Raw genomic sequence first — 6979 nt, 5'->3', positions numbered from 1 at the left:
GATTGTTGATTTAATGACACTCCTCCAACTTCAGTGCTACTTCATTTTACAGTCCAAATTTAAGTATGTACTACAATTTGTAACATGTCATTTTGAATCAACCTAGTGTATTGCTCAATAGTAAGTTTGACATGTTTGTTTGTTTTTGTTAATCAAAGGCGTTATTCGACAAAGCCAACGGTATTAAACCCGAGGGAATGGATTGCTACAGACGTACATATTGTCACAGGGAAAATTTTACGACCTTTCCCGACGATCAAGGTTGAGTTTTTGAGGTCGACAATTTTGACGCTGTAGTTATGGACTTTGCTATAAATATCAATATTGATCCTGGTTACTGGTGTACTAAGTTAAATGTAAATATAGAGAGTGCTGTTTTAATTATGGCGAAGGTTAATATTTTAACACGCCGCCGCCGGCGAAACCCAGGCTATGGCAATAGCTGTATACCACACATGTCGAAAAGTACATACAACGACTATTATGTACAGGATGCAATAAATGGGTCGTACATGTTTTAAGAATAGCGAGTGCTTTTTAAATAGTCCGTCGTCATTTATGCAAGGCGCACATCTTGTTAGTAAAAAAAACGAGTAAAGAATAAAAGAAGTAAGATTTGTTTTCATTTTTTATTGATTATATAAAACATCCATCCGACTTTCAAGTTTCAAAACATAAGGAGTTTTCACATAAACCACTTTGTTATGCTTTTTCAAATCCAAATATCATTATTATACCGAACATATATGACCATATTTCGACTGTTGAAAGCATCATGTGATTTGTAACCTCAAACCGTTACGTTATTCCGCTTAAATATCAGTGGTGTTTTTAAAACGCACAGCAAACAAATCACACAATTATGTACAAAAGTTCTGATATTTGTTTCAAAGAAAAATGATTGTTTTTTTTTATTTTGATGGGTTGTTACACTAAGTAATTCATCTACGATGTTATATAAACATATATTGTCGTTGCTGTATTTTAAAATCAATATCCTGCATTTGATCAAAATAATCTGGGGTGAATTCGAAATAGTATTAGGTCATGTTTTATTTGTGAACTATATACCCATTCATTAATGTTTCAAACATATCTGCCACACGAAACTTAAAACTATTATACCAAAAAGTTTTCCCTTAAATGTTGGGAAAATTACCAGATAGTTTTGGTTTTACTTTTAAAAACTAACGAACTAATTATAAAACTACATATTTCCATTCATCTCTTGTGGGTCATATTGTTATGTCCTCTTTCCTAGACTGCAGAGATGAGGAGGCAGAACGCCAGTAGCAAAGATGAAAGAACTGCCGCAACCGATGAGCTAGTCACTGAAAACAGAGATAAGAGAATTCAGATAGAACTCAATTTATTTCTCAACATTGAATAATTATATCATTGCTTGTCAAATAATGACATTTTCGTTTACAATATTCGTTTTCCTAGAAAGTTTAATGGGGATGCAAAAATTACTGTTTTGATTTAGTTTAAAAGAATGTATATTAAGTGTTTTCAACTTATGAAAACCAGAAGTTTTAATGATAGTATGTCCAATTTTAATGTAAGTTCATGTTATAGTTTTGTCGTTCCATATGCATTTCATATCTGACGAAAGGAAAGTGAAGTAAAAGCCTAATGATAAGCACATTGGAGGCTTTTGTTGAAGGAGTTTTGTTCCCAAATTGTGTAAAATAATTATTCATTGCTTCCATTAAAAGTAAAATGTTCTAAAACAATATCGCTAACCAGCCAAGGCGGGACACACAAATTAATTCAAAGGCTATGTATTGCTATTCAAGGATTGTATTTTTTTTTACCTTTGTAATATTTTAAAGATACGCTCAAGTGAAGTCATCAGTGCTAAATTTACATGCGCTCAAATTGAAAATAGACAAATTTTCATTAAAATGATAATATACTTTATCTTTAACACTGTTTAAGACTGAAATGCACGCTGCAATGAGAATCAGACGGTTTAGAGTAAAATACTCCACCAACTATATATAGATTACTGAAAGGTTATCTTAAATGAAAAGAAGTATTTCTTTAACAATTCTTGAATGAACTTATGGTGTAAATATAAGTAATGAATTATGGGATTGATGTCATTATCGGGGATATGAACGCAATTGGTCTGGTCACAGTACCAGTTAACCAGCCCAATTGAGTTCATACCCCAGTAATGATATCAATCCCGCAATTCATTCCTTAAATGTTTCTGGTTAGATATAGATCAAAATACCAAGATCAAGAAATATAATTCAGCTTTGAAAAACGAATTACTACTTTACTTACAACTGCACATGTGGCTGGTACTGTCATATGAATATCCATCAGAACATTGACACGTAGTACAAGACGTGGAACACTCTGCGTTTGTCATGCATTGATTGGCTGTGCAACTTTGCCATGACCTGGAAAGATAGTTAAATGTATCTTATGCAGTAGTGCAACATTTGTACATCGTTATTCATCAATGAGTAAGTAAGCTATTAAAGGTTCACTCTTACTCCCAAATAAGATTTATCATAATTATAACAAGTGTTTAAATTTACCAAAAAAGGATGAACATCAGTTGTTGTCGAAATCAATCGTTAGTATAAAGGATACCGAGTTTAATTTGAAAGAAAGGCTCAGAAAACACGGTATTTCAACTTTCTGAGACGATAACAGATCGCTGTAAATCTTTAAGCACTCATCCCTCATTTAATATCTTTGCGTGTTAAGCTATTTAATACACGGTTTCAATCTTGTTATCAGCAATTCCCTCATTTTCATAAATACATTATTTAGGAAGTAGTTAAAGGTGTATTACTCAAATGTTTTGTTTGTTATACATGTATATGTATTTATTGTGAATAAGAGAGTCACTTTAAGACTGATTAACTACCTATTGATATGTGAACTCCGTGTCCCTCTTTGTATGATAGCATTTCTTTTATAAAGTCGTTTTACTTATCATCATAATCCAAGAGACAAGCATATGTATAGAAAAAGTAAAACCAAACACGGATTTTATTTACATGAATACTGAAATAATGCAAAAAAATGTATATGTTTTTAAGATAAATCATGGCTTTACTATGTAATACGTAAACTATATTTTGTAATAATATTATACAAGTTGTTATAAAAACACCATTTTAAACACTTATTTAACCTTATGAAACAAAATCCTTACCCTTTTTGCATGTCTTTGTGGTTGAGGCCATGTCACACACGAGGTCGGCTGAAGTGTCGCAGTCAGCATTTGTATCACATGACTGGTCAATAGCTGAAAGTATTTAGTTAGTTGATCCTCGTGGATGTTTGCATATTCACAAACATTTGTAGCGAGTTGCACATGCAAATAAATCAAATAACTCTCGAGTTTGCTATGTGATCTGAAAACTGCAGTTGTTTCAACAAACGTAGTTGTTTCTCGTAAGTACGTATACTCTACCTCCTACACATGAAGAGCGAGCTTCAAATAACTATCGAGTATCGAACTGTACAAATGTGATCTGTAACCTGTCAGATACACATCACTACATGTATTTCCCGTACGTATACTTTACCTCCTACACAGAGAGAAGATTTCTCGGTGTACTCCGTGGAACAGGTACAAGTAGATCCTGTAAACCCGCTGTTTCCGACACAGGTGGGCTTGTCAATCCCGCAGTTTGTTAGAGCTGTATTGAAAACATTCATAAAGTATCTATCAAATATGAAGGTATGAAAACACGCATTTTGATTATGTCAAGTTTGCACATGCGTTGAGTTTTTTTGCTTACCTTGTTTAAAACTATTTGAATAATTAAGCAACATATACACAGTTAAGCAATATATTATAATCAATATTTTATATTCAGATGTACATTCAGTAATTGCTTCTATCTTTGAAGGCTATTTTTACATGTTTTTACAAATGCACCAGTCAATTGTAACCGCGGCCTCACAGGTCCAGGGAATAGTGGGGTCATTGACTTTCGGTCCAGCAAATCCCAGGTAAAATCCCCGCCCTGCGAAGACAAAATACTGATAAAATCCCCGCCAAATGCCCCCGCCCCCCGGGGACATCTTAGGTAGGACTTTAAGGCAAAAACACGGTCCATTTTCCCCGCTATCCCTGGTATGCCCCCGAACCTGGGGGGGGGGGGGCATGGTTTCAATTGACTGGTGCATAACCAAAACAATGGTGGTTGTTGTAAAAAGAGTAAATAACAATTATTAAAAGGGTGTATCAAACGACATGAATTTTGATGACATCATACTTTTCCTGCATTTTGGTTCTGTAAGGGTGAGGTCACACACAAGGCTCGCACCGCAGTCGGCATTTGTAGCGCAACTTCCACCGGCATCTATGTAGAATGATGCAAAACTAGCAGTTCATAAATGAGCTCGATTTGTTTTATAAAAAAATGGAAACTTCAGTCTAAATGCCAACCTATTTCCAAGGATGAAGGTAAAACAAAAACATAATCAGAGACACAGTGCTTCACGACTTAAAATACAATGAACTATTACAATGCAACTTAGGTTAATGCCGGTTGAAAAAGCAAGCGTATAGAGTCTAGTATTATGTGATATCTTTACATAATATATTTTCACTGGTATACACTTGATTTGAAGGTGTATATAATATAAAAAATTAATGAAATAATGAAGTTCGACTATTTTGTTGCGCTGTTAGGGATAACATTGCTTGAACAAATGTCATGGCGAACAATGTACTCTCTTCTAAACATATTAAATCGGTTACACTCGGAATCGCACCAATGTGTTTGGTGATAATATACGAGCATTACCTTTTTGACAAAGTTCAGGAGTTGCATCTGCGCGATAGCCGGTGCCGCATTCACAAAGAGTGTCGGTACTGCCGGTACAAGCAGCATTTGCCACGCACTTGTCTGTATTTCCTGTGCAGGTTCCTCTCACCTCTAGAAGCACACATTAAAATTGATTCTACTAATTTAATTATCGTCTTGTGCAAAAACAATGCATTCACAATATACTTGTTAGCTTTTGTTTTATAACAAATGTGGTACTTTTCAGTTGGCTTTGACTAAAATCAGACACACCGATATTCGGCTAAATCGAGAGACTAACTGATAGATACGTACTTATGTTGCATTTGCCTGCTGTATCACAAACGGCTTTCGTATTTGTTGATGTTTCACATTCACTTGTAGCCGTGCAAGTAGAACCGTAGCCTTCAAGTTAAACAAACTCACAAATTTTCATTTATGTCCAACTTCAAGGCCATAGTTGAATTAGATACAACGCAAGAACCAGAAGAGGTAAAATCGGTTATACATATAGATGAACAATCCTTTTACGATTGTATAAATAAATAAATACCCTTTCACATTTGGAATGGCTATGATAGTAAAAGAAAGCAGTTCATGTTTTAATATACTTTAAGCAGTCAATTCGCGAGCAATCATAGTTGGTCAATATGTGTATGCAAAGTATTCATATATATACCATATGAATTTCCACAGTAGCTGTAAGAGAAAAGGTCTTGTACTTTGTGTAAGTCCCATGAAAATGCAAATTATTTCTTGTTTTATGTAAGGGGGGTATATTTGAAAGCCTCTATACATATGATATTCAACAGTCGTTGTATTGTTATAATTGCTCATGAATGTGGAACACCACCAAGTTAGAGCGGAAGTCTGCGTAACAAGATAGGAATGACATACTTAATGCTAACATCTCTTATTAAGCTTTATCAGGAGTAAGCCGTTCAGATCTTTGTGAGGTTAATTAGATGAACAAATGTCTCAGTTCCACTATCCAACTTTTATAACTGCTGCGTCGTATGTTTGTAACTCATTGTATTGAGCATTTTAGAAATTCTGGTTTTTAATGCGAAAATAAATACATTTAAATTAAAACGCGGTTTCTGTTTTATGATGAACATTGTTTGGAAAATAATAAGGCACGCAAGACGGAAGTTGAAAAATGAATTGTCATTGTTTTTCTTCCCTGTACATGCTAACCGTCCGGAGAGTTACCGTATGTCTTTATGGGACAGCAGGTTGTCTGCACCTGATGGAGCCCCTACGAAGACCAGTATGTTGAATCTAAAGGGGTCAGACGCTCCGTTTTTACAACAATGTCGGCATTGTGGAACCATCCATATTTCATTAATCTCGGTTTCCTTCATCATTTATGGCTACAAAACTATTTTTGGTGCATATCACATGAACCGGTGGCGGTAAATCTCCTTCTTTGGCAACACAATCTACTTTAAGTCACACGCGGTGTATGACGGAGTAAAGCCAGTATGCAGTGGTTTTCAGGACATTTCGAATTTCTCACGGAAAATAATCGCCCACCAAAAAGTTCCATGGTTGATGGGACAGTCAAATCGGACCAGATGATGTGCGGGGCATTTACGTGTGATTGTATAATGCCGATACTAACACGGTGAATAACGCCATTGAAACCAAGGAACCTATTTTGCCGTCTTCAGTGCCACATAGTGGCAACTTTCTAGAGATGAATCTATTCCATTTGTACCAAAGATAATTAAAGAGTTAACGCCCTAGTCATGCAATGTGAAAGTATTTAATTTCGTGTTTTGTTAAACCAAGGTTTTGGGTGATCGTTGTTTTGTTTTTAAATGTTATGAAAAATGGCTGAAATGCTCAACATTTCGCTGCATACGACCAAAACAGTGTTGGGTTAAATGAAGGATTTGAAACATTACGGCATTTGCAGGTTATTAATGCCATATCCAAATGTCTTTAAAATGGAGCATCTGTATTTCCATAAGCATCTAGGATACCTTAGTGAGATCGCTTAACAAAACAAATGGCGTTTTATATTTTATTTCGTTGATCTTGCTTCACATGTTCATATTGATCATTGAAATCATTGTACTCAGTTTCATGTAAATAGCCTTAATACTGTTTAGTAATGGCGAAGGTTAAGGGTGTTTTTTTCACGCCGCTGCCGGCAAAGTCAAGGCTGTGGCTTTATACGACACCCT

General features: G+C 35.1%; 1 long non-coding RNA gene across 1 annotated transcript; it reads right to left on the bottom strand.

Moving 5' to 3' along the window:
• Positions 1-657: 657 nt before the first annotated feature.
• LOC128236543 (uncharacterized) lies at positions 658-3504 on the bottom strand. The gene is made up of 3 exons (XR_008261380.1): positions 3182-3504; positions 2296-2414; positions 658-1331 (listed from the first exon to the last, which is right to left on the bottom strand). It is a non-coding gene; the product is annotated as an uncharacterized LOC128236543 (long non-coding RNA).
• Positions 3505-6979: the final 3475 nt, after the last annotated feature.

Source organism: Mya arenaria, chromosome 6 (assembly GCF_026914265.1).
Source record: "Mya arenaria isolate MELC-2E11 chromosome 6, ASM2691426v1".
Lineage (NCBI taxonomy): Eukaryota > Metazoa > Mollusca > Bivalvia > Myida > Myidae > Mya > Mya arenaria.
The sequence above is the reverse complement of the archived record's forward strand: the minus strand, read 5'-3'. Positions and strand labels throughout refer to the sequence as shown.